Genomic DNA, 20,880 nt, shown 5'->3' with positions numbered 1-20,880 from the left:
CTAATAGAAAAAGGGAAAGATAAATGTTTACAGCAGGAACATGTAAAAACTTGCAATGAAGCTGAATTCAATAAACTATAAAACAAGCTGTTTATGTGCAGTTTTACACACAGCTTAGGGGTGTGCTGTAAAAAAGGTCCTTGGTTTACAGTTACGTGTACTTCTTTGTCAGATGTACATTCCAGCCAGTTTTCTCTAGTACAGCGGATCCCAGACTTATTTAGCCGCGCACCCCCTTCTATGTCCCGACCATGTCGACGCACCCCCCAGCCCCACATCAGGGCATGGCTCTGCATCACTGCAGACGCTGACCCGATCTGTCATGGTGAAGAGGGAGCTGAGCCACAAAGCCAGGCTCTCGATTTACCGGTCGATCTAAGTCCCAATCCTCACCTATGGTCATGAGCTTTGGGTAATGACCGAAAGAACGAGATCGCGGATACAAGCGGCCGAAATGAGATTCCTCCGTAGGGTGGCCGGGCTCAGCCTTAGAGATAGGGTGAGGAGCTCGGACATTCGGGAGGGACTCGGAGTAGAACCGCTGCTCCTCCGGATCGAAAGGAGCCAGTTGAGGTGGTTTGGGCATCTGGTCAGGATGCCTCCTGGACGCCTCCCTGGGGAGGTGTTTCGGGCATGTCCTGCCAGCATGCTAAAATGCTCAGATGGGAATCATTTCTTGATTTATTTTGTTACATCCACAATGTTCTGTGTGTGAGGTTTACAACGTCAGAACACCTGCATGAGACAGGGTGTTTATTACAATCTGCCAGAATGACTCACCACCTTCAGATTTCTCCGACACCGTTAAAAATGATCAAATACGGAACACATCTTGCTGTTGACAGCGTGCGCAGGCCAGAGCGCTGAAGCTCAGCGCATTATTATTCTGAAGCTAGGGCAAATGCAGAGGACACACACACACACACACACACACGCAAAATATACTTGTTTTCATTTACATTTATTCGGCCCACTTACTTTTTCTTAGGCTCACCCACAAATGAGTTTCTGGCTACGCTAATGGTGACATATGACAGACTTCTCTGAGCTCCGCAGCCATTACACTGTTCACCTCGCGCACCCCCTAGCGGCAGCTTACTTAGGGAATCCCTGCTCTAGTACTTCTCAAACATCAGCATTGTGTTACCTGGCAAACTGGCCTCATGCATGAATGTAGTGTCTCTTTGGAATGGGCTGGCAACTGGATAAACTGGACAAACTGTCTGGCAGTCCTTACAAATCGTTGGTCATGGATGTGCAGAAAGATTATACCCTCTGAAAATGTCCAAATGTCCTCAAAAGGACAAACAAATCTATGCATGCTAATGGCTTCCTATGCCAGAAACATGGCATCGGTGTGCAAACTGATGGCAGAGTAGAAATTATTTCATTTTTTTGTAAAGTCTTTGGAGCATCATAGGGTGCTGACAGCAAATAAAAAGACGAGAGAGACCCAAAACTCGGGTTGAGATGCATAAACACATCCCAACAGATTTGCTTCCATTCTCCCAAAGCTCAGTCATCTCTCTTTAGCAGGATTTCTTATTCTGCTGTGGCTTAGGACACTCGTAAGCAAACTCTGTGGGGGTTTAAGGCTAAAGTTGTAATTTGGCAGTCCTAGCTTACATAGGATAATAGTGAGACTGACTTATCTGCTCCAGTGCAACTGCAATCAGCGCTGACACGCCGTGCTGTTTGTGGAAGTCTGAGGCTAAAGTGGAGGGAGGGTGAGGCTGTTGCACTTCTAAGTCCCTTAATCCTGGACCGCTGCACTGCTTCAAAATAATTGACAGATTTTTTCCACATACGACAAGCATTTGGAGATGCCAAGATTTCCCACGGAAGTGGATTTTTCTCCGTGATTATTGATGCTCTGAGAAGAAAACGTTGAAACTGATTGCCTGAAGATGGGGAGGATGGAGGGCAGGTGGCAAGGCTTTCAAAGACTCGTTAACCACCATCAGGCTTCAGATAGAAGGTTCATAACTGTAATGGACATAGAGTCAGTGCTGAATACTTGATTAATAATGTCGACACATTAATGTCTTCAGTCTGGTATGAACACAACTTCCTGCTAAATGTTGGTGCAGCAGCTACTTTAGCTTTTTATTCGTGCACCTGTTTCAGGAAGTACAAATCAGCTGGAGGACAACGTAGCTTCAGACGACAGGATTTGGACTCTTATTTCCTGATATTTGGACACCTCTCCTCTGATTGGCTGATAAAAACACGACTACCACTGACTCCGTTTGCTCTGCAACTTTGATGTTTCATCTAAACAAATAACACAATCCTGGAGGAGTTCTGCTTTGTGGTGGAGTTGCTAATGCTAATGTTAGCTTCTGATAGCCGAGATGTTTTCTGCCGTTTCTTGGACGCTAAACCAACAACAGCCTTCCCCGTCGTGAGAAAAGATGGGTGAGTCCATGAATGTTAGTGACAGTGTGACTTAGATCTATCAAGATTTTCTAATCCTGGACTTTCACCGTCTGTTTTCTACCAGAAGCTACTGCAGGAGATAGTTGTAGGAGACTATTTTCATGTTCAGCCAGCTTGAAACACTCAGAGTGATCTGTTATAATCAGAACCACAAAGTTTTAGAAAACGTTTTCAGTGTTCCACACATGTAAAAGTGTTTTAGAAACATTTAAGGCTATTGAAGAAACACCATTTGACTTAGAAAACATTGTTTTTTAACATATTTTGATCCATAAATGACAAAAGCATCGTTAAAAAACATTCTCACTCCCAGCGCGTCAAAAACAAACGCTTGGTCAGCCATCACAACCATGACGCCTAACGTGCCCTTTTTCATCACTTAACTACGAAAAGAGGTTTTCCCTTTTCTGACTGCAGATCCCAATGCAGCATTACATTGACACGATGGGATGTCCGCAGCCGAGGCACCAAACGAGCTCATTGTACCTCACCCGAACCATACCCTCTTATTTAACCTTCCCCTCACCCCTATCCTAACCTTAACCATCTTACTAGCTAACACTTTACCCTTACAGTGACCAAGCGTTTCTTCCCCACATAAAATTAGTCGGGTTTGGACCGAGGCAACGCGAGGGGGAGGTTTCAACTACCAAGGTGGAGGTTAGAAGTAGAGGGTATTTGTAACCTCCCCCTCGCCAGATGGTATGGTCCAACGTTCCGCTAGCCTGGGCGGCAAATCCGAAAATTCACAGTCAGAACGCATGGAAACAAACGCTTGGTCACTGTAAGAGTAACATTTTAGGTAGCAAGAGGGTTAAGGTTAGGATGAGGGTGAAGTTAAGAAATAGCAAAACGTTAAGGTTTAGGTGCGGTTAAATGAGCTGGTTCGGTGCAGCAGCAGCGGACATCCCATTGCGTCAGTTTTACGCTGCATTAGGATCTGCCGTCAGAAAGGAGAAACCCCCTTTTCCTACATACGTGACGAAAAAGGACACTTTCGGCGTCGGGGTTTGACGCGTTTGTTTTTGACACTTTATTCAAGCTTTTCTTGGATGTGTATGCATTACAAAATGACCATCCCAACAAGTGGGCAGCTAGGGGACCATCTCATTTTTGCAGAGTCCATTGCCCCCTCTGGCCCCCATTAGGAACACCTCTGTAAACGAATGCCCTTTGAGATCTTGAGAAGATGTAATTACATAATGGTATGGATGGAAAAATGCAACAGAATGAGTACGTGATGATATCAGAGGAATATTGTGACAGATGATGCCGTTGCTGGGGGAGTACAGACCGCAGCATCATCTGTCGACCCAGCGTCAGCAGAAAGTCTTACCCTCTGACCTGATTCTCAGCCAAAAATGCAGCCATAATGATCCAAGTGTGTGCATACCCTTTCACCTGACATTACTGCTCATTATTCTGTATATTAGCTTTAAACCTTTAAGCACTTAGCTTAAAGAAGCTGCAGAAAAAGATGGGCAGAAATTGTGGGGCAAGCGAGCAAGAGAATTACACATGGAGCCAAGATCCCGCTGGCTGGAAGTCAAAAGAGGGATTCAGCTGCAGAGGAGCTTTTTACCCACGGGCGTGGGAGCAAAACACGCAGCCATCGGGCACTCGCAGGGATTATTTTTACTGACTGTTTGTTTTATTACAAAGTTCTTAATCAAATGCTGTTGAGTACCTTCAAAGCTGTTTCCTTAAAATGTGAGCAAAATGTTAATACCTTTGCAATTTGCTTGTGTTTACAGGCATCTGAGAAACAGATTTAAACCACTAAGGGTTAGGGAAAGTAAGTCGTCTTCTGTTGTTCCGTCTGTCAGATCAATTTTCCTCCTTTTTTAATGAAAGCAGATCAACCAGTGAGAGTATGGGTAGAGTACAGAGATGAAGGAACATTATTTCCCCCCCTAAAAAAGACAAAATGCTTTTATAATGGTACATGTATGAAAACTTCATTCTTTTTTATTTAAAAATATTCAGGAATGATGTTCGATATCAGCTTTTTCACCAATACATTGATATTGTCTAACTCTTATTTTCTGTTACCGATATAAACCAGTGCAAATATATTTGATGTATCTTCTCATTAAAAATAAATGCATGCATGCATGCATGCATGCATACATACATACATACATACATACATACATACATACATACATACATGCATACATGCATACATGCATACATGCATACATACATACATACATACATACATACACATACATACATACATACATACATACATACATACATACATACATACATACATACATACATACATACATACATACATACATATATGCATGCATGCATGCAGTAATTAATTAATTAATTAATTAATTAATTAATTAAAAAATATTTAGTTTACTCCAATCATGCATATGCAAACTATCTGTGCAAAAGATGACAAATTTCTATTTAAGTTAGGCCATTTGTACCAAAACAAAAATATTTCCAAGCCAAACTGCAGACGTGTCATATGAACATCTGCTTGTTATGTTCTGTTCTTACTGTGGCAAAGTGGAGAAGCGAGGGCCCGGGCGGGATTCGATCCCCAGACTCCCGGGTGAGAGTCACTCATGCTTACCAGTCAGCCAAAGGGACATCCTCTTGGCCGAGTGGCCAGGGCGCATGATCAGTCGGGACACCGTGACAGGACGCTCACACTGCCACATTAAAACAGAAACTTTGATTCAAGGGTCAGAGAGTAAATGTTGGACGATTTCAAGAGATTTCAGAGTTTACTCATAGCCCTAAAATTCTTTTGGCTAAACTAAAAATCTAGACTAAACATGCTTATACTGTGGTCCAGATTTATTTGTCTCATTTATGTATGTAAACAAATATTTCACAGCCTAGACCAAAGTAAGTCACTGAGAACAGACAAGCATGACTCAGAAAGTCAGCGGCACAAAACAGAGTTGAGACAAAAAGGAAATAGTTTTAGAACTGGCTTTTGCACCTGCCAGTAGATTCGGGTTGGAGAACCTGCAGCCTCATGATCCTTGGGACTACACAAGACAACAGAAATACAAAAGATGGATAAAAGAAGCTATAGAGATAAGGAGACGTGGATGTGGGACCATGAACAGAGACGATGGGGTCTACACATTGATCGTGCATGGGACTGCATCATCGGAGAGGGGAGAGCGAGCAGCAGAGGGCGACAACGTCCTCTGCTGCTCGCGGATAAACGGAGTAGGAAGTGACGCAACCATCAGCGTCAGCTCTGAGGAAGTTTTGCAGTCGGCAAACGAAACATTAGCAAGGTAAAGAAAAACCTTTCCTGTGTTATAAAAAGAATCAAAAATGGAATTAAGTTACCAACAAACTGGAGCCAAAGGATTCAGTTGTTGTTGCATTAAATCAATCCAGACAACAGAAAATAAAAGCATGAATAACCGTCTGAAGTTTATGTTTTGGCTGGAAATACAAATAAATGAATTACATGGTTTGATAGTCCCATTTAATTTGCATGGCTGCTCATCTCAGCTGGATATCTCGTGATCAACCCTCATCTCCCTAAACACAGACGACAACTGGACAAAAACAAGAGCACGTGTAATTCTGATTGTTTAGATATGGTTTGGGGTGTTCTTACAAACTCAAAAATGCTTTCTCAGACTCGTTAGAGAATTTAAAAACCCTCAAATATTTCATCTGGACATTACACAGTAAACAGTAAAATCCTACATTCATACATGTTTCCATGTTGGGTTCTTTGAAAAGAGCAAAGTACAAACATTTCACATGTAAACGACGTGTTGTTGTAAATGCATCACTGCCAACTGTAATTGCAGCTGCTAAATCATTACTAATTAGTCTGCTCTGCTAAAACATAATTCAGATAGCTAACAAGAGGGTGCTTTTGTCGGTTTTGACAGCAGAGTAAACGTTTGGCTCGTAAAGACAACAAATAAAGCACGCTGAAGGAGTGCCGAGTCCGTTCTTGGGACTAGTTCAGTAGTTTGGTTACTAAATGATGCTGAGGATGGCAGCTGTTTGGACACATTTCATTGCTCCCAGCTGTGTTTTACGAAAACAAAATTAATACATTGTACTTTACTAAGATTTTGTCTAAGCTGCCAAACCAGAAATGATTTCCTGACACCATGCGAGACTAGCCCATGTCACAAATACATCCTGAATCAATTCAACGTTACTTCTGTTGAAAAGAGATAATGTTATTTAGGTCTACTTTAGGGTCCCACGCTCTGACAGGTGGGTCATAATTCTCTAGCCTTAGGCCCTGTCCACACGTAGCCGGGGATCTGCCAAAACCTAGATATTTTTCTACGTTTTGGCCTGTCATCCACACGAAAACGGAGTTTTTTAAAAACTCCGGCCAAAGTGAAGATCTGCGTTTTCTCCGTTTTGGGTGTCTGCGTGTGGACGGACAAAACCGGAGTTTTAAGGTCCCCAACGTCACTTTCCGCGACAACAAAATGCTGACATCACGTGTGCGACCTGTGTTTACACTAGCCGACAGCATGGATGCCCTCAGAGTTGCGCTCGCTTTATCAGTTGTCCAAGCGCTTTTTGCTTGTTTGTGTTTGCAAGCGGAATTACTGCTCCTAGAGGAAGACCACAGACGAAGGACGAGGTTAAGAACGGGGGAAGTACTGCCGCCTACAGGTCTGGCATGTCCTTAACAACGTATTTATCCGGGTACGTGTGGACAGAGTTTTTTTTTTAAACAAGGTGGTGTGGATGTACGTTTTTGGAGGGGCGGATATTCGGTTTAAAAAAAAACCGGCTACGTGTGGACTAGGCCTTAGTCCATCATTTCATTAACCACAGGACAAAACTTTCCATCCACAGCTGTTAAACATGTGAAGTCAACAAAAGTCCATCTGGTGTCACAGCTAACAAAAGGACACGACTTGGGTCATTTAAAGTATGCTGAGGTCAAATTTCCATGTGAGAGTTATTCCTAACAGAGTGACCAACACAAATAACTAATGTGTTATTCACCGTGGAGGAATGTATGTTTAACTCAGCGGGTACGTTCCTGTCTAAAGTCAAACAGAGCTACATTTTTACCCATGCAAACCAGCACTTTGACCACATAGGAGGACGCATACCTGTCATCCACTCAGCCTATCATTTCCTAAAACTGCAGGGCTGTGATTTCCTTTCTCCTCCACCTTATTCTCAAACACCTCCCCTTCTGAATCTGGGTCGTCATCTCCCTGCATTACACCCAGAATGGAAGCTGTGTTTTGGGAGAGAATTGTCTCATCCTTTATCTCCTTTGAAAAAATATCATTACTTCTGAAAAAGTCAATACACTGTCCCACTCTGAGAGGTCATTTGTTTGCAACGTGGTGCTTTTGTTCGTCTTCACTTCCATGCTTGCAATCTTCTCAAAACATGTTTGGCACATGGCTTCTGCAGGTGCATCTTCCTTGGATGGGGGGTTTAAATTCAGAAAACAAAACATCATTAATGCTCGCTATCTGGTTTATTTTGGATTAATGAATGCAAGCAAAGTTTCTTTTGTTGTGCAGCATCTGAAGGAAGATGTGCCACGTCTGCGTTTCTGCGAGTCCTGATGGGATGTAGGACGGCTGCAAACTAAAGAAGGTGTCTTTGCTCTGGCTTTCATAACTAATGCATGCACGCTCATTTAAAAACAGTGAGTTTGTGAAATAATAAGTAAACTAATATATTTGCATTTGTTATACACAAGTCACAACATATGTATAAAAAGTTAGTATAATGCACAACCTCTGCACAGGACACAGGCATCATTGATGCACTCCTTTACAGCATAGATCTAGTTGAAATAGAACCAGATCAAAAGTGTTGTAAGGCTACCAGAATTGTACAACAGAGATATGTTTGCTGAACTCAGAGGCTCAAATTTTGTATTTTCAAATGCAAAACTGGTTCCAAACACATCGGTTTTCTTTGGAATGGTTCGTTTCGGCTACAAAGCAAAACGGATGGGTGATCAAAACCAGAACACATTCTCTCTCGCTCTCAAAGCGTTACACTATTTATCCGTTTAGAGGAAGTAGGCAAAAGGATTCCACCAAGCTGTCGGCTTCAAACGGTTTAGAACAGCTGGATTTTATGTTTTAAATCAGCTTTTTGAAATATTGAAGGTAAAACGAACGTCTTCCTAAATGTTGAATTCAGCCTGGGGGGGGGGGGGAAATAAAATATAAAGACAGAATCTTAAAAATTTGACAGTTTAGTTTCACTGGAATGAAAATTGCAAAGCAAAATAATAATAATAATAATAAATGAATTAAATAAAATAAAAGCAGTATATTAGAGGCAAGTGATTATTGCAGCAATGCTGCATTAGTCTACTGTATTGGCCTTTTGTAGCATTAGAGGCGGGGCTTCCACACTGCAGATTTTACTCAAACGAGCGATTAACAGCTCTTGCACAACTCAGTGAAGGCTGAGGAGATAATTCAGCAGCTAGAATCAGGTGTAACTGAACTTTTGGTAAACATTAATTGTCCATTTGCACTACTGTTACAATCCAAATGGTAAAAAATGAAGGAGGGAGCAGCATCAGGAAGACATGTGTGAGGTGAAAGGAAAACAAAGATTTATTGTCTTCAGGACTATTCCTGGGTAGAGGAGATGCTGGTAATAAACACAGATGCACACAAAATACAGTATATGAACAACTCAAAACGCCTCGAAGGTTATAATAATATAATTTACAAAACCCTTGATAGGAGGAAACAAGGGGAGATAAACTAAAAGTCATCAATATGAGGCCGTCTGTATGGCTGCACTGTGCTAAAATAAACTAAGGTTAGTTAACTTCTGAAAATGAACACTATCTTTACTAAACTAATAATCTAAGCTTTCAGACTAAAAACCAAACAAAATGAAGCTAAAGGCTGTTTTAAACTAACAAAAGGGACGAGCATAATCCAGGAGGGAGGAGGAGTGGTAGCACGTAATCTGTGTGCCGCTGTCCATGGTGCTGATCCATGGGCTCAGAGGGTTTGGAAACTTGTGGCTCAAGGATCTGCCTTGGAAGTAGCTGCTATAAAATATTCCAAACCCAGACTAGCAACCTTCTGGCACCACGCGCCGTTCAATCTGGTACCACCAACTTCCGATGAGATCTCCAAAGCCATAGAGGTCTTCAGGTGCTGTCCTTGGCCCTGAACTCTGGCCCTTGGGACAGACGGGTGGCGGTGTGGGGCACCACTTTCACCTCCCTCGAGATGAGGGTGGGGTATGGCTAAAGCTGCTCAAAATTCAAAATGCTTTAGTTTATTTTAAGCAGCTCATTATAAATATATCCAATCACAGCAGAATTTTTCCTAAAAAATTTAAATCAAAAATACAAATTTGTTAAACATCAGTTACACGGGATTGAAGCAGAGCAGCAGCTGGTGAAGTGTCTGCTCTGCGTTCGAGTCATGTCTCCCCGCTGTATCATTTGACAAAAACTAGAAAATATCTAAATGAGGGCAGCATTTGGGGGAATTCGGCAGGATTAAAACGCTGCACAAGTGAAGACGAGAAATGGGACAGAGAGAAAAAACGTCGACTGTAGAATGCAAATGACTGAGGTTCCACTCAAAACAAAGAAAGCAAAGACTTTAGAAATATTACCATTTGTGAAAAATATGTTCCTGTTTCACGATTAGAGTCTGCAGGATCTGAATAAGGTAAAACATTTCTGCACAGTGAACAGAAAATATGAAAGAATAAAAGATCAGTCAGAAATCTAAAAAAAAAAAAAGCTTATTTTCTTTATAATCATGAGCAGTCATCATTCATGTTCTACTGCTACCTGCTGCTTTTATCGATGTCTGGTGATTCAGCAAACTTAAAAACCCAGTCTGAATCAGGGGGATGATGTTTTACCTGGAGCTTTAGCTAACAATTCACAAGACGGGATAAATACATTTTAAGAAAGTAATCCCTGATATATATTTACAACACATTTAATTTAAGTCAATCTAATTTGAGATAGATATAAAAATGATGGTTTTATCTCAGTTATTCTAGATTTTGAACTAAAATACTGATTTTTCAGCAACTAAAGCAAAGACAATTTGCTGTGCTTTTGCATGTAATTTAATGCCTTTCTGTTGAAACTGTTAGTTTTCTGCATGCTGGAGCAGCTGGTTACAGAGCCTTGCAGCAACAAGGGCAAATTAGGCAAAAAGGCTAAATTAGGTCTCTAAATGGTAGGTGTGAACAAGTTGTTGTGTGTCTAACTTGTCTCCATGTGCCCCATGTGACTGTTGACCTGTCTCAGGTGTCCTCCGCCCCTTGCCTGGTAACTGATGCAGAGACAAACTAGCTCCGAACTACTTTCTAGGCATAAGCAATGTGTCCCTATGCTTCTGGGATGCATCCAAAACTTAACGTTCTGCAGCCATTTACTATAATGGAGGCTTATTGCTTCATTAACAGTACACAATGGTTACGAGTCCGACAGGAAGAACCAGTTACAGTGAGAAGCTACAGAAAAGTGAATGAATTGTTGCATTAAGCCACCATAATGACATACTTTTTAGAGAAAAAGAAATGTTATTTGGAAGGAAATAACTGACCTAGGGCTCTTTGAGCTAATAAATAAAATGTTAAAATGAATCATTTTCAGAAACAGCCCATACAGAGAAAGCCTGATCCCCACCCCCTCCACATACAGCTCTGAGCATCCCCGGTCTCCATGTTTCAAACTGAAATTCAGAAAGCATAGCTTCACCTTTTACAGCTCACACACGGCTGCTCTCAGAGAAACTTCATCAATTAAAACCGACACTTCAGACCTATAAAAGAAAGGAGGACAGAAAAGAAAAGTCCTACTATCATTTTTAACACAGAGCTTGCCGTGGCACTCGCCAGTGCCCCATTTTTCACACAGAAAAAAGGTCACTTATTTACATATAAGTCAATATGCCACTGTTTTCCCTGCAAAGGGCAGGACTGCATCTCACACACCTGTTTATTCCCCTGCTTCCTGCCTGACAGGCAGTGGCCATCGCTCTTCTTATTGATGGCTCTTCCTTCAGGTCCCTCTCCCACATCCATCTGAGATTTATGAAGGATGTTGAGTGTTCAATTGAATCTCTCAATGATGACCCATAAGAGGGACGTAAAAACCTTTTCAACAAGACTTACACACTGGCCCAAACAAAGGAAGATTTCATCAAGCAGCCATGTGAAATTTACAATTCCTATTCATGATGGATCTGAATCTCTCATCGGTGCTGCTCCGTATAAAACAACAAACCTGTTTATAGAGCATAATGACGAGGACGGGGCTGGCTGGGAAATACTTCAGTGGGAAAAAGGTGAACCATCAGCTAACTAACGTGGAATTCAAAATCACAGGCTTCATACCTTCATTGCTTACCTCTTCGCTATGCAGACATTTGTTCAGTGACCTACAGCCAGGCAGCCGCATGCGGATTAGAAGCAGTGTGCTAAACAAGGGTCTTGTTGATTTATCCAGAACATTCTGGAAACTAAGAGCAATGCAACAAACGGTTTCTCCAGCATCATCGATATTAAGGTGCTGAAGGGGGATGCCAATTTAGAGAAGACTCATGGCTGTGTCCCTCAGAGGCACCCTGTTGGCGGTGCCTGTGGAATACCGGGTGAATGGATCTTTGTTAGTGTTGGTCCCTGAACCAAAAGTGAAAGTCTGGTCCTCCTAGTTGGCAGGAAGTTAGACCCACTTCCAGTGAGAGTTGTTCTCTTAGGACTGCCTTTTGTCACCAGCTGCTCAAATAGTTTTTGAATATAATTTCTGGTACCCTTTCATTAGTTCGTTTTCCTCCACTTATCTGGATCCGGGTCGCAGGGGGAGCATCTCAAGTAGGGCACCCCACATAGTCCTCTCCTCAGCCATCTCCACCAGCTCCTCTGTCAGGACACCAAGGCGTACCAGGGCCAGACTGGAGATGTGCTTGCTCCAATGTCTCCTGGGTAGGCCCAGGGTCTCCTGCCAGCCAGGCATGCCCAAAACACCACCAACCAACCGCCACCAACACCTGTGACTCCATTATTTTTGGAAATGTTTGAAAATGGAGAGGAATCTGCTGTAATGAGTTTCAGCACATCCAAAACTGAGGCAATGGTTTCCAAATGAAAACCAAGGGTTGAATTTAACATCCCGAGTCAAATGGGGCAGTTTAAGAATCTTGGGCTATTTTATAGCACTTTAGTTTAACTTGTTAATATTTAAGACATGATTTATTAGTAAACTGGGTTGAAAACAAATGAACAGGAGCAAAGTGTCCCCATGTTATCCGTCCAACGTCTCATCCTGTACCGTCTTTTGACGCCGAGTCATGGTCTGAACCCAGGGCCCACCCAGAACCTGCTAAAGGGAGTATTTCTCTGGCAGGCCTGGGAATTCCTCTGGTTCCTAACAAAGCATGTGACTGAGACAGCTTGGTCTGACATTTCCTATAGGGCTGCTTCCCTTAGACCCTGATAAGTGAAAGAAGAGGATAGGGATGGGTACCTTTGACATTTGAATCGATCCGGTACTAATTCCCGGTACCTATGAATCGATACCGGTACTTAAAGGTACAAATTTTTGATACTTTTGAGTGTTTATTATTTTTATTCTCTTTTATAATTAAATATATAATTTTCTCAATATATAACAATATTTGATAAATATCACGATAGATAACATTCACCTGTTTGTATTTTAACATCATCCTTGTAGTTTTATAAGCTGATAATTAAACTGAAGCAAACATCTTTACTGTGAACTAAATTTACTGTGTATCTTCATTCCTTTTGCCGTCTTTTTTCAATTGATTTTTCCTACTGGGAAGTTAGAATTTCCAAGGAGAAAGCGAACGCACCATTAGCTGATAACAATGGTGGCAATGGAAGCTAACATATCAAGCTAACGTTATCTTAAACAGTTTATTTAACTGCTGGAGCAGATTAAAACGATGATGCCTCACACTTGAATCGTTGTCGCTGGTTTCATCTTCACCCAATCACCCGTCACGTTTAGTAAAGTGAAGCCAAACTTTAGAGCATGTTCATGTTCTTCTAGTCGGAATTTCGGAGTTCCGAGGAGAAAGCGAACACACCATTAGTGAAACGGAAGCTAACAAATCAAGCTAACGTTATCTTAAACATTTTATTTACCTACCGGAGCTGCTCTGTTTACAACTGGCTCGCAGCGACCAACGACATAACGCTCTTGCGCATGCGCAGCTGTCTAGGCAAGTTCTCGTTGTGAACAACGGGTACCGAAACGAGGCACCATTTCAAATGAAGTGAATCGGTGCTCGGTCGGTACAGTGGAATTCGGTCGGTACCTTAAAAAGTACTGAATTCGGTACCCATCCCTAGAAGAGGAATATGCTAAAGATTGTTCAAAGATTATAAGACTTTAAACTTTATGAATTTTCTTCTAATATGAATTATTTCCTTTGGCAACAATTACAGGTTTATCAGAGCTTGAGATGTCTCATTGGATGTCTCTTACACTTACAGATATATTAATGATCATCCTTCTTGGTGGTCTAGGGATAGAGTGTCTGCCTGGGTTTAAATCTTGGTCGGGTCATACCAAAGACTTTAAAAATGGGACTCAATGCCTCCCCGCTTGACACTCAGCTTTAAGGGGTGGACTGGGGCGTTAAACCACCAAATATTTCCCGAGCACAGCCACAGGGATGGGGTAAACACGGAGAGGAATTTCACCAGTGTGTGATGATGAGTAATGGGACTTTAACTTTATAGACATATCCAGTCAAAAAGCTGTTTTTTTTATAATGAAGCTGCCATTTTTCTCTAAAAGACAAGCTTTTATATGTTAAAAATATTGTTCTATTTTAAAGACTTGTTACCATGCAACAATGAAGTAAATGTCTTGTGACTGAGATCCACAATACATATTTAAGTATTTCCTAGGCTTCCACATACATGTATATATTCAGCTCCTTTAGAAATAACACAAGTCTTATGGTTTGTGACTCGCGGATACAAGAGGCCGAAATGAGTTTTCTCTGAAGAGTGGCTGGGCTCTCCTTTAGAGATAGGGTGAGAAGCTCGGTCATTCGGGAGGGGCTCGGAGTAGACCCGCTGCTCTTCCACGTCGAGAGGAGCCAGTTGAGGTGGCTTGGGCATCTGGTCAGGATGCCTCCTGGACGCCTCCCTGGTGAGGTTTTCCGGGCACGTCCAACCGGGAGGAGACCTAAAGGTAGACCCAGGACATGGTGGAGGGACTATGTCTCTCACCTGGCCAGGGAATGCCTTGGGATTCCCCCGGAGGAGCTGGCCCAAGTGGCTGGGGAGAGGGAATTCGGAGCCTCTAACCTTAGGCTGCTGCCCCCGCGACCCGACTCCGGATAAGCAGATGAAAATGGATTGATGGATGGATGGATCTAAAGATTCTTCAAAAGGTATCTCGGTGATACTGCAGCTCATTAGGACATAAAAATTGGAGAGAGCAATTACAAATGTGATGCATGTTGATGATGAATGTTACTGGAAAGAACAGATGAAATAAAAGCTAATGGTGTCATTCATCTGTCCTGCCAAAGTAATACGTTTCATATATTTTGTCCTTTTGGGTAATGGACTTTTCTACTGAATGGCCTAAATCATATTTCCAAATGGTCTACTAATGCCCCAATCACTTTCACTTATTTCTATGGTCTATGTCCATTTGTAGGGTGACGTCCAGTATTGTCCGGAATAGAGAAGTGCACCTTTTGTTGCATCAACATGATGACAATCTAATCTGTTACATTTCAAAAAAAGATTTGGGGAATTTGTTATTATTTTAAATTTGAACGTTGTGATAGAAGAGCTTCATTGTCCTGCTGCCATTTACATTCAAGATAAATGATTATTCCAAGTAAATAACCATGTAATGCTAAATTGTCATCAGCATCAAGTTTTCAACAGCGTCAGTGTTTGATATTTAGAAGTCAGAAGCCATTTTCAGATGATGTCATGAATGTAAATGTAAATGTAAATGCAAATCCTCACATCTGAGACCATTTGGGAATCCTTCTACAATGGATGCATTAGTAATCTGGTGGTTTTGTAAATGGCCTCTGTTTTGAGAAATATTACCCAAGTTCTGCATAACCGATAAGTCAACTGTTACTCTGAGCTAATAAAGACTGAAGTGCATCCCTACTAAAGTACTTCATAGAACTACGGAAGAAACCCTTAAATACACCAGACACACACAGTGAATCAAAATAGTTCATTATGAACGTTGAAGGAGCTGGGGGGAAACTTGGCTTGAAAAATAAACAAATGAAATATAAATGATCCTGACATGTTCTGCCAGTTTAAATGCAGCCCATAATGCATACGCATAAACTTTAAAAGAGATAAAAGTCACTGAAAATTATCAAGAGTTAAAATCAATTAATACAGGCTAAAATTCAGAAGACTATTCCATTCCATGTATTTGATAGAGCACATTTAAAAACAGCATGTGAGCTGACCAAAGTGCTGTACAGGGGTCATAACATACTATAAAAGAATAGAACAGCTAGAGCTTAGCACAAAGAATCAAACAAGAGAAGTAAGTAAAACTGGTAAAAGAATAGAGTAAATAAACCTAGATAAAATAGCTAGGCAGTAAAAGCAAGGGAATAAACATAAGTCTTTAAGTGAGACTTAAAAACCCCAATGGAGGGGGAGAGTCTGATATCCAACGGGAGATCATTCCAGAGTTTCGGAGCTCGTTCACCACGGGTTTTGCAGCATAGACTGGGAATCTGTAGTAGGTGTAGGTCACCTGAACGGACAGTCCTGCCCGGCATAAAAGGGGTGAGTAACTCGTATATGTAAGGTGGCGCTAAGCCATTCAAGGCCTTAAAAACAAACAACAAAAATTTTAAACGAATGCGATCGTGCCCAGGAAGCCAGTGAAGTCTCGCTAAAATTGGGGTGATATGCTGCCGACGGCCCGTATTAGTCAGAAATCTTGCTGTCACATTCTGTATCAGCTGAAAGCGGGATAATGCGGCTTTTGAAATACCAAACAGAATTGCATTGGAGTAATCGAACCTTGAGGTGATGAAAGTGTGAATGGTTGTCTCGAGGTGGCGCCGATTCAGAATGGGTTTTAGTTTGGAAAGACGTATCAGGTGATAAAAACATGATTCAACCATGTGATAGAGCTACGTCCATTTTAATTCCAAGATTAACAATTGTTTGACTAATTTTAAAAGGTAGAGCAGAAAAATCAGGAGCGGAGGAAGACGAGACATTGGGAGTAAAAACAATAAACTCGGTCTTAAAATCATTCAGCAGCAGAAAATTTGCTGACAGCCAGTCTTTAACCTCCCTCAGTCAATCAAGGAGCGGCTGGATGGAGGTAAAAGTCTTCAAGGGAACATAAATCTGGCAGTCGTCCGCATTAAGATGAAAGTTAATGTTGAACTTCCTAAAGATCAATCCCAGTGGAAGAATATAATTGCTATATAAAAGGGGGCCGAGAATAGACCCCTGTGGCATGCCTCAAGGAAGAGCAGCAGAGGGAGATGAACAATCGTCCATCCTAACTCTTATAGACCTGTTGTAGAAATAGGAGCGGAACCAGTCAAGTGCAGACTCCTTAATGCCGACCAAATTCTCAAGGCGGGACAATAAAAAGTCATGGTCGACCGTGTCAAATGCAGCCGAGAGGTCCAACATCATCAAGGCAACATGGGAACTGGAATCAGTGGCTAAAATAATACCATTAAAAACCCTGATTTGAGCGGTTTCAACGCTGTGGCATTGTCTAAACCAGACTGAAATTTATCCAAGACCCCAAAATTGTTCAAATGGGGCAAACTTTGATTATAAGCAGCCTTTTCCAACACTTTTGACAAGAAGGGGAGCTTTGAAATTGGGCGAAAGTTCCCGAGGACAGTTGGGTCTAGGCCAGATTTTTTTCAAAAGTGGTTGAAGCACAGCATGTTTAAAAAGGAGGGTATAATTCCCGAAACAAGGCTGGAGATAATAATGTTGAGCACATAAGCGGCTACCACTGGAAGAACGTACTGGAAGAGTCTGGCTGGCACAAAGTCATCAGGACATCCCAATGGCTTCATGGAAGATATTAATCTCTCCAGGCTGTGTGATCGGCTCAAAATGGTCAAAGTATCCAGTACAAACCGATACGGGTAGCAGAACATCGCCAGGGCTAATGAGTAGACTCCTAATATTGGAGACTTTGTCTAGGAAAAAACTTAAAAACTGAGAGCAGAGATCATCTGTGATTGCAACCATTGGAGACTTATTAGTTGACAAAACTGCATTTAGGGTTTTATATAAAACCCTCTGGTTCCCAGAATGGGTAGTAATAATGCTGGTGAAGTATTTATTTCTAGAATTCCTGACTGCTCTCTGATATTCATCTAGCGCATTTCTAAAAAGTTAATGGGAAATGGATAGTTTATCCTTCTTCCATCTGCGTTCACACCTTCTGCATTATCTTCTGAGTTCATGTGTGTGAGAGTTTAACCAAGGGTCGGATAATGGCTTAGGGCAACGGTATCCATCACCATGAGGCAGGCTGAGTGAAAAACCTGCAAAGAATCATCCGGATTGGTGTAAAAGAGGCCGGCAGTTCAAAGACAGAAGCACAAAATCTGTCTGCTGTAGCCGGGGTAATAACACGTGTCTGGCGCAGCACCACAGGACTATGGGCTGGCATTAATAAAGTTAAGCAATGATGAAAAAAAATAAAAGACTGGCAAACACGTGATCAGTAACTTGGTAAAACAACACTACATACCAAGGTGGGCTTGAAGAGCAAGTTCACTGATAAACATGTTAATTGTTTTTCCCGATGTACAGTCAGTCAGTCAACAAGATCGGAGTTAGACCTGCAGACTGAATGTGAAAATGGTTTTCTACCCATATTCTGCATTAGCAACTGACAGAAAATAGATGGGAAAATGCTCAGGTTGGAGAAGCCTGATAGATCTACATCACATGGACTCGTCTTGGCTCGCAATGGGGAAGGCTGTTAGCATCCAGGAGAGAGCAGAGCACGTCTTGGCTAATAAAATCTAAGCAATAGCATTAGCAACTCCACAGCCTGGCATAACTCCTTCAGACGTGTGTTATTTGTGGAGATAAAACATTGTAAAGCCAAGTCAGTTACATTGCTGTTCACGAATCAGAGGCAAGATGTTAGAATATCAGGAAATAATAAGACTCCTAAACCTGCCACCTTCTTAAACACAAGACACGACGGAACAGGAACTGGACAGTTTCCAACCATTACACAATATCTTCAGTCTCACCATTGTTCATGCAAATGTCATTTCGTAACCCTTAACAACATAATTCACATTTGGCTGACTACATGAGTCGTTACTTAAATGCAACACCAGCTAAATTTAGCTCTTCTGGGTCCTCTGGGTGTCACGTTCAGCAGGAATTTAATATTTCTGCTAAAATAACCAAATTAAACTGGCTGTAAAAGTGAACAGAATAATTTTTGAGTAAATTGCTGTTAAATGTTGAAGGTTGAAGCCATTTTGAAACAACTCTCAGCTCTGACCTTGGCTGGGCTAACACTCGACTTTAGCCATCAATTTCTACAAACAAAGGCTGTTTGGAAAGGGATGAAAATGCTTTACTCGTAGAAAGTAGACACTGAAGTCCTTTCTATGAAAATGAAACATTCACATTATTAGGAAAAGACTAAATAAACCCTCTTCCAACTCCCTGTTAGGAAATACTTGGTGATGTGTTTCTGCTTACTACATCGCCCTTTTCGCAGAGTGCTGATCCAGGTGGTGTTAATATCCACAACAGTTTTAAACTTCAGCAAATTTACAAAAAGTACAACGTATATTTCCAGTTTTGATGAATGGCTATTTTGAAACATCACAGGAGAATATAAACTCATTAACTTCTGTTGTCATACATGCAAAGCAAGCACTCTTGCTCCTTCACAACTTCCTGTCCTCAGACGCATTTTCTGTGGTTGCACATCTGCCAATATCTCCCCTCCTCCCATCATCCCATGTGTTTTCCTCTCCATCCTTATTACCTGACTGTGGCATGACACAAACCAGATAGCAAGCTCAGAGCTGTCACCGAGGAGAAAAAAAATGTCTCGCTAGCCAATATCGATCAGCCGTAATAAGCTTGCAGGATTTGACATTCTGTTTTCTTCCCGTCACCATCACCGTGACTACTCAAGTCATGATATGGTAAGACTTGGCACTGGCCTGACATGATGCAAACATAAAGCCACCCGTAACATTCTAACATGCCAAGACACTGCCACTATGTGATATCGTGCAACTGAGCTGGGAGGACAGGTACTGTGGTTGGACGCAAAAGTTCAGACCTTATAATGAAAAGGAAGTAAATGCGGACAGGGTGGTCTTACTGAAAGCACAAAGCCATCACTGGAAATCAGTCATAGTTTGTTTCAATACTTTGTTGAATTATTTGGCATTTTGGTCTTGAATAAATGCACATCAGCCATGTTCCATTCCAGAGTTTTCAATCTCAGGGGGGTGAAGGGTCTTGCTCAAGGACACGACTGTGGCAGTCTGACCGGGACTCGATCCTGAAACCTTCCATTTGTGAGACTAACTTAGCTCCACTGCCACAGTCATGTTTGTGTGATTGGTTCTGGTCAGACTGTATTTGGTATGACTTTCAGCCTCTATTAAAAGGATATTTTAGCTCAACATCTGCCAAACTGTACAAGTCTCAACCAATCTCAACCCTGACTAAGGTCAGTTGGCTGTGGCGGCCATATTTAATTTGGCTGAGACAAAATTTAATTAATTGTACATCAGAAACGATTCCTTAGTTTGCACACAATAGGTAAAATAGGATGATTGTGCTTAGAAGCTTTCCTGAAAAGTACACATCTTCTCAGTGGTTCAAGAGACGTTTACTAGCAAACAAATAGGCTCAGGCAAAAACATGCATGCCTGACTCGCCTTTCTGCACTAGAAATCACCAATAAGCAACAATAAAGCCCACACAATGGGTTCTTTAAAGTTAAACACAACAAGAGCTTGTATATCCTCACCCCAAATGGGGTGTTTGCAGATTTGTTAAAAGCACCTGCTGGTGCAGGACTGCCGGCCGTTCAGAGAACAATGTTGGCGACCATCAGCAAAGAGTTACAGCTTTGATATGCATTCTTGAGGAGCTCCACATAATCCTGGCTGCAGAAATCCAATTACAGCCTTTTCTACGGAGGTTGGTCACATTCTCCGCTGAAATAACTCCAATCAATATGCGGCTTTACTGCCGGGCCAATATGGGACCATTTGCAGCAAATTCTGACAGTACCAAGAAACAATACCCTCTCTAATCGTCAAGATTTCCCTGTAAAGCACATTCGCTACTCTGTGTATGACTGGTCCTCTGGCAGTAACAAGAGCCACTGTTTCCCTGCTATTCCCATCAGAAGGTGATTAGCTTTGATCAATACTTTTTATTTATTTATTTATTTATTAGAAT

General features: G+C 41.7%; 1 protein-coding gene across 1 annotated transcript in view; it reads left to right on the top strand.

The window, feature by feature from the left end:
* Positions 1–20,880, top strand: part of LOC107383082 (cadherin-12) — a 186,511-nt gene that overhangs the window by 61,951 nt on the left and 103,680 nt on the right. The gene's annotated exons all lie outside the window — the stretch shown is intronic.

This window comes from Nothobranchius furzeri, chromosome 7 (assembly GCF_043380555.1).
Source record: "Nothobranchius furzeri strain GRZ-AD chromosome 7, NfurGRZ-RIMD1, whole genome shotgun sequence".
In the NCBI taxonomy this organism is placed as follows: domain Eukaryota; kingdom Metazoa; phylum Chordata; class Actinopteri; order Cyprinodontiformes; family Nothobranchiidae; genus Nothobranchius; species Nothobranchius furzeri.
Note: the sequence above shows the minus strand (reverse complement) of the source record. Positions and strands in the feature narration are given on the sequence as shown.